The 6000-nt window shown below is 76.8% G+C and overlaps 6 non-coding genes across 6 annotated transcripts; all 6 read left to right on the top strand.

Annotated features, from left to right (window-relative positions):
• The first annotated feature begins 573 nt into the window (after window positions 1-573).
• On the top strand, window positions 574-692 carry LOC125963298 (5S ribosomal RNA). The gene has a single exon (XR_007475123.1). It is a non-coding gene; the product is annotated as a 5S ribosomal RNA (ribosomal RNA).
• A 926-nt stretch (window positions 693-1618) lies between these two features.
• Window positions 1619-1737, top strand: LOC125963299 (5S ribosomal RNA). The gene has a single exon (XR_007475124.1). It is a non-coding gene; the product is annotated as a 5S ribosomal RNA (ribosomal RNA).
• Window positions 1738-2671: 934 nt separating this feature from the next.
• LOC125963301 (5S ribosomal RNA) lies at window positions 2672-2790 on the top strand. Its single transcript, XR_007475126.1, has one exon. It is a non-coding gene; the product is annotated as a 5S ribosomal RNA (ribosomal RNA).
• A 926-nt stretch (window positions 2791-3716) lies between these two features.
• On the top strand, window positions 3717-3835 carry LOC125963302 (5S ribosomal RNA). Its single transcript, XR_007475127.1, has one exon. It is a non-coding gene; the product is annotated as a 5S ribosomal RNA (ribosomal RNA).
• Window positions 3836-4761: 926 nt separating this feature from the next.
• LOC125963303 (5S ribosomal RNA) lies at window positions 4762-4880 on the top strand. The gene has a single exon (XR_007475128.1). It is a non-coding gene; the product is annotated as a 5S ribosomal RNA (ribosomal RNA).
• A 926-nt stretch (window positions 4881-5806) lies between these two features.
• Window positions 5807-5925, top strand: LOC125963304 (5S ribosomal RNA). The gene has a single exon (XR_007475129.1). It is a non-coding gene; the product is annotated as a 5S ribosomal RNA (ribosomal RNA).
• Window positions 5926-6000: the final 75 nt, after the last annotated feature.

Genomic DNA, 6000 nt, shown 5'->3' on the forward strand with positions numbered 1-6000 from the left:
AGCCCCCCACCCCCACCCCGCCCCGCTGGCGTGTCACCGCGGCCGGGTGCGGGAGCGGGATCGAGGGCAGGGGCCGCTTCCCCGGGCCTGCCGGCCACCAGGGGCGGGGTCCTGAGCTCGGCGGGGGGTGTGGGGGCAAGGGTGGCCTTGCCGGGGCTGAGGGGCCGTGGCGACTCAATGGTGGCTCCCAGTGGCTTCGGGCCAGCTGCCGTCGGGCAGGAGGGCCGGCCCGGGCTGCGGCCGGGCTGCGCCTAGCGCCGCGTGGGCCGGCAGGGCCGATGCCCAAGGGACCGCGGGCCCCGGGCCCTGAAGCCTCCGGGGCCACGTCCCTGTGAGCGACGTGCGGGATCTTGGGCGGGGCGCCAAGCGCCGAAGGGTTTGCTGGGTCACGGCCGCCCTGGGCTGGGAGGTGGTCGCCAAACCCTCCGCCGCCGCCCGATACCCGAGACCTCCGTTCCCCCTGCCTGGGCGGGCGAGGGGGCCCTGCCGGGGCGGGCCGGCCGCCAGGCTGGCGTTAAGGCGCCAGCGCCAGCGAAACTGGGCCTCAAGAGGCAGCCCGCGGCCCCCGCCCCCGTCTACGGCCATACCACCCTGAACGCGCCCGATCTCGTCTGATCTCGGAAGCTAAGCAGGGTCGGGCCTGGTTAGTACTTGGATGGGAGACCGCCTGGGAATACCGGGTGCTGTAGGCTTTTTGCCTCCCGCTCCGCCCGCCTTCTCCTTTACTCGCCCGCGGCGGGGGCCGCCGGCTCCGCCCCCGCCGGGCCCCGCGGCAGGCCCCACCTCCTCAGGCCCCTCCCACCACGGCGCGCGCCGGCGGGGGCGCTCCCCGCCGGCCCGGCCGGCCAGAAGGCGGCCCTGGAAGGCAGCCGCACCCCAGACGCTCCCGGGGTGGCTGGCCCGGACCCAGACTCCGCCGCGGGCCCACTTGCCGTCCTTTCGGCCCGCGAGCCCCTCGACCTGCACCTGGCCGCCCCCACCGGCGCCCAGCCCCGGCGCCGCCACCTGTGTGCCGGTGTGTCCCTCCACAGCTCCCTCCGACAAAAGCCCCCCACCCCCACCCCGCCCCGCTGGCGTGTCACCGCGGCCGGGTGCGGGAGCGGGATCGAGGGCAGGGGCCGCTTCCCCGGGCCTGCCGGCCACCAGGGGCGGGGTCCTGAGCTCGGCGGGGGGTGTGGGGGCAAGGGTGGCCTTGCCGGGGCTGAGGGGCCGTGGCGACTCAATGGTGGCTCCCAGTGGCTTCGGGCCAGCTGCCGTCGGGCAGGAGGGCCGGCCCGGGCTGCGGCCGGGCTGCGCCTAGCGCCGCGTGGGCCGGCAGGGCCGATGCCCAAGGGACCGCGGGCCCCGGGCCCTGAAGCCTCCGGGGCCACGTCCCTGTGAGCGACGTGCGGGATCTTGGGCGGGGCGCCAAGCGCCGAAGGGTTTGCTGGGTCACGGCCGCCCTGGGCTGGGAGGTGGTCGCCAAACCCTCCGCCGCCGCCCGATACCCGAGACCTCCGTTCCCCCTGCCTGGGCGGGCGAGGGGGCCCTGCCGGGGCGGGCCGGCCGCCAGGCTGGCGTTAAGGCGCCAGCGCCAGCGAAACTGGGCCTCAAGAGGCAGCCCGCGGCCCCCGCCCCCGTCTACGGCCATACCACCCTGAACGCGCCCGATCTCGTCTGATCTCGGAAGCTAAGCAGGGTCGGGCCTGGTTAGTACTTGGATGGGAGACCGCCTGGGAATACCGGGTGCTGTAGGCTTTTTGCCTCCCGCTCCGCCCGCCTTCTCCTTTACTCGCCCGCGGCGGGGGCCGCCGGCTCCGCCCCCGCCGGACCCCGCGGCAGGCCCCACCTCCTCAGGCCCCTCCCACCACGGCGCGCGCCGGCGGGGGCGCTCCCCGCCGGCCCGGCCGGCCAGGCGGCCAGAAGGCGGCCCTGGAAGGCGGCCGCACCCCAGACGCTCCCGGGGTGGCTGGCCCGGACCCAGACTCCGCCGCGGGCCCACTTGCTGTCCTTTCGGCCCGCGAGCCCCTCGACCTGCACCTGGCCGCCCCCACCGGCGCCCAGCCCCGGCGCCGCCACCTGTGTGCCGGTGTGTCCCTCCACAGCTCCCTCCGACAAAAGCCCCCCACCCCCACCCCGCCCCTCTGGCGTGTCACCGCGGCCGGGTGCGGGAGCGGGATCGAGGGCAGGGGCCGCTTCCCCGGGCCTGCCGGCCACCAGGGGCGGGGTCCTGAGCTCGGCGGGGGGTGTGGGGGCAAGGGTGGCCTTGCCGGGGCTGAGGGGCCGTGGCGACTCAATGGTGGCTCCCAGTGGCTTCGGGCCAGCTGCTGTCGGGCAGGAGGGCCGGCCCGGGCTGCGGCCGGGCTGCGCCTCGCGCCGCGTGGGCCGGCAGGGCCGATGCCCAAGGGACCGCGGGCCCCGGGCCCTGAAGCCTCCGGGGCCACGTCCCTGTGAGCGACGTGCGGGATCTTGGGCGGGGCGCCAAGCGCCGAAGGGTTTGCTGGGTCACGGCCGCCCTGGGCTGGGAGGTGGTCGCCAAACCCTCCGCCGCCGCCCGATACCCGAGACCTCCGTTCCCCCTGCCTGGGCGGGCGAGGGGGCCCTGCCGGGGCGGGCCGGCCGCCAGGCTGGCGTTAAGGCGCCAGCGCCAGCGAAACTGGGCCTCAAGAGGCAGCCCGCGGCCCCCGCCCCCGTCTACGGCCATACCACCCTGAACGCGCCCGATCTCGTCTGATCTCGGAAGCTAAGCAGGGTCGGGCCTGGTTAGTACTTGGATGGGAGACCGCCTGGGAATACCGGGTGCTGTAGGCTTTTTGCCTCCCGCTCCGCCCGCCTTCTCCTTTACTCGCCCGCGGCGGGGGCCGCCGGCTCCGCCCCCGCCGGGCCCCGCGGCAGGCCCCACCTCCTCAGGCCCCTCCCACCACGGCGCGCGCCGGCGGGGGCGCTCCCCGCCGGCCCGGCCGGCCAGAAGGCGGCCCTGGAAGGCAGCCGCACCCCAGACGCTCCCGGGGTGGCTGGCCCGGACCCAGACTCCGCCGCGGGCCCACTTGCCGTCCTTTCGGCCCGCGAGCCCCTCGACCTGCACCTGGCCGCCCCCACCGGCGCCCAGCCCCGGCGCCGCCACCTGTGTGCCGGTGTGTCCCTCCACAGCTCCCTCCGACAAAAGCCCCCCACCCCCACCCCGCCCCGCTGGCGTGTCACCGCGGCCGGGTGCGGGAGCGGGATCGAGGGCAGGGGCCGCTTCCCCGGGCCTGCCGGCCACCAGGGGCGGGGTCCTGAGCTCGGCGGGGGGTGTGGGGGCAAGGGTGGCCTTGCCGGGGCTGAGGGGCCGTGGCGACTCAATGGTGGCTCCCAGTGGCTTCGGGCCAGCTGCCGTCGGGCAGGAGGGCCGGCCCGGGCTGCGGCCGGGCTGCGCCTAGCGCCGCGTGGGCCGGCAGGGCCGATGCCCAAGGGACCGCGGGCCCCGGGCCCTGAAGCCTCCGGGGCCACGTCCCTGTGAGCGACGTGCGGGATCTTGGGCGGGGCGCCAAGCGCCGAAGGGTTTGCTGGGTCACGGCCGCCCTGGGCTGGGAGGTGGTCGCCAAACCCTCCGCCGCCGCCCGATACCCGAGACCTCCGTTCCCCCTGCCTGGGCGGGCGAGGGGGCCCTGCCGGGGCGGGCCGGCCGCCAGGCTGGCGTTAAGGCGCCAGCGCCAGCGAAACTGGGCCTCAAGAGGCAGCCCGCGGCCCCCGCCCCCGTCTACGGCCATACCACCCTGAACGCGCCCGATCTCGTCTGATCTCGGAAGCTAAGCAGGGTCGGGCCTGGTTAGTACTTGGATGGGAGACCGCCTGGGAATACCGGGTGCTGTAGGCTTTTTGCCTCCCGCTCCGCCCGCCTTCTCCTTTACTCGCCCGCGGCGGGGGCCGCCGGCTCCGCCCCCGCCGGGCCCCGCGGCAGGCCCCACCTCCTCAGGCCCCTCCCACCACGGCGCGCGCCGGCGGGGGCGCTCCCCGCCGGCCCGGCCGGCCAGAAGGCGGCCCTGGAAGGCAGCCGCACCCCAGACGCTCCCGGGGTGGCTGGCCCGGACCCAGACTCCGCCGCGGGCCCACTTGCCGTCCTTTCGGCCCGCGAGCCCCTCGACCTGCACCTGGCCGCCCCCACCGGCGCCCAGCCCCGGCGCCGCCACCTGTGTGCCGGTGTGTCCCTCCACAGCTCCCTCCGACAAAAGCCCCCCACCCCCACCCCGCCCCGCTGGCGTGTCACCGCGGCCGGGTGCGGGAGCGGGATCGAGGGCAGGGGCCGCTTCCCCGGGCCTGCCGGCCACCAGGGGCGGGGTCCTGAGCTCGGCGGGGGGTGTGGGGGCAAGGGTGGCCTTGCCGGGGCTGAGGGGCCGTGGCGACTCAATGGTGGCTCCCAGTGGCTTCGGGCCAGCTGCCGTCGGGCAGGAGGGCCGGCCCGGGCTGCGGCCGGGCTGCGCCTAGCGCCGCGTGGGCCGGCAGGGCCGATGCCCAAGGGACCGCGGGCCCCGGGCCCTGAAGCCTCCGGGGCCACGTCCCTGTGAGCGACGTGCGGGATCTTGGGCGGGGCGCCAAGCGCCGAAGGGTTTGCTGGGTCACGGCCGCCCTGGGCTGGGAGGTGGTCGCCAAACCCTCCGCCGCCGCCCGATACCCGAGACCTCCGTTCCCCCTGCCTGGGCGGGCGAGGGGGCCCTGCCGGGGCGGGCCGGCCGCCAGGCTGGCGTTAAGGCGCCAGCGCCAGCGAAACTGGGCCTCAAGAGGCAGCCCGCGGCCCCCGCCCCCGTCTACGGCCATACCACCCTGAACGCGCCCGATCTCGTCTGATCTCGGAAGCTAAGCAGGGTCGGGCCTGGTTAGTACTTGGATGGGAGACCGCCTGGGAATACCGGGTGCTGTAGGCTTTTTGCCTCCCGCTCCGCCCGCCTTCTCCTTTACTCGCCCGCGGCGGGGGCCGCCGGCTCCGCCCCCGCCGGGCCCCGCGGCAGGCCCCACCTCCTCAGGCCCCTCCCACCACGGCGCGCGCCGGCGGGGGCCCTCCCCGCCGGCCCGGCCGGCCAGAAGGCGGCCCTGGAAGGCAGCCGCACCCCAGACGCTCCCGGGGTGGCTGGCCCGGACCCAGACTCCGCCGCGGGCCCACTTGCCGTCCTTTCGGCCCGCGAGCCCCTCGACCTGCACCTGGCCGCCCCCACCGGCGCCCAGCCCCGGCGCCGCCACCTGTGTGCCGGTGTGTCCCTCCACAGCTCCCTCCGACAAAAGCCCCCCACCCCCACCCCGCCCCGCTGGCGTGTCACCGCGGCCGGGTGCGGGAGCGGGATCGAGGGCAGGGGCCGCTTCCCCGGGCCTGCCGGCCACCAGGGGCGGGGTCCTGAGCTCGGCGGGGGGTGTGGGGGCAAGGGTGGCCTTGCCGGGGCTGAGGGGCCGTGGCGACTCAATGGTGGCTCCCAGTGGCTTCGGGCCAGCTGCCGTCGGGCAGGAGGGCCGGCCCGGGCTGCGGCCGGGCTGCGCCTAGCGCCGCGTGGGCCGGCAGGGCCGATGCCCAAGGGACCGCGGGCCCCGGGCCCTGAAGCCTCCGGGGCCACGTCCCTGTGAGCGACGTGCGGGATCTTGGGCGGGGCGCCAAGCGCCGAAGGGTTTGCTGGGTCACGGCCGCCCTGGGCTGGGAGGTGGTCGCCAAACCCTCCGCCGCCGCCCGATACCCGAGACCTCCGTTCCCCCTGCCTGGGCGGGCGAGGGGGCCCTGCCGGGGCGGGCCGGCCGCCAGGCTGGCGTTAAGGCGCCAGCGCCAGCGAAACTGGGCCTCAAGAGGCAGCCCGCGGCCCCCGCCCCCGTCTACGGCCATACCACCCTGAACGCGCCCGATCTCGTCTGATCTCGGAAGCTAAGCAGGGTCGGGCCTGGTTAGTACTTGGATGGGAGACCGCCTGGGAATACCGGGTGCTGTAGGCTTTTTGCCTCCCGCTCCGCCCGCCTTCTCCTTTACTCGCCCGCGGCGGGGGCCGCCGGCTCCGCCCCCGCCGGGCC

The sequence above is a fragment of the Orcinus orca genome, unplaced genomic scaffold, assembly GCF_937001465.1.
Source record: "Orcinus orca unplaced genomic scaffold, mOrcOrc1.1 scaffold_302, whole genome shotgun sequence".
Lineage (NCBI taxonomy): Eukaryota > Metazoa > Chordata > Mammalia > Artiodactyla > Delphinidae > Orcinus > Orcinus orca.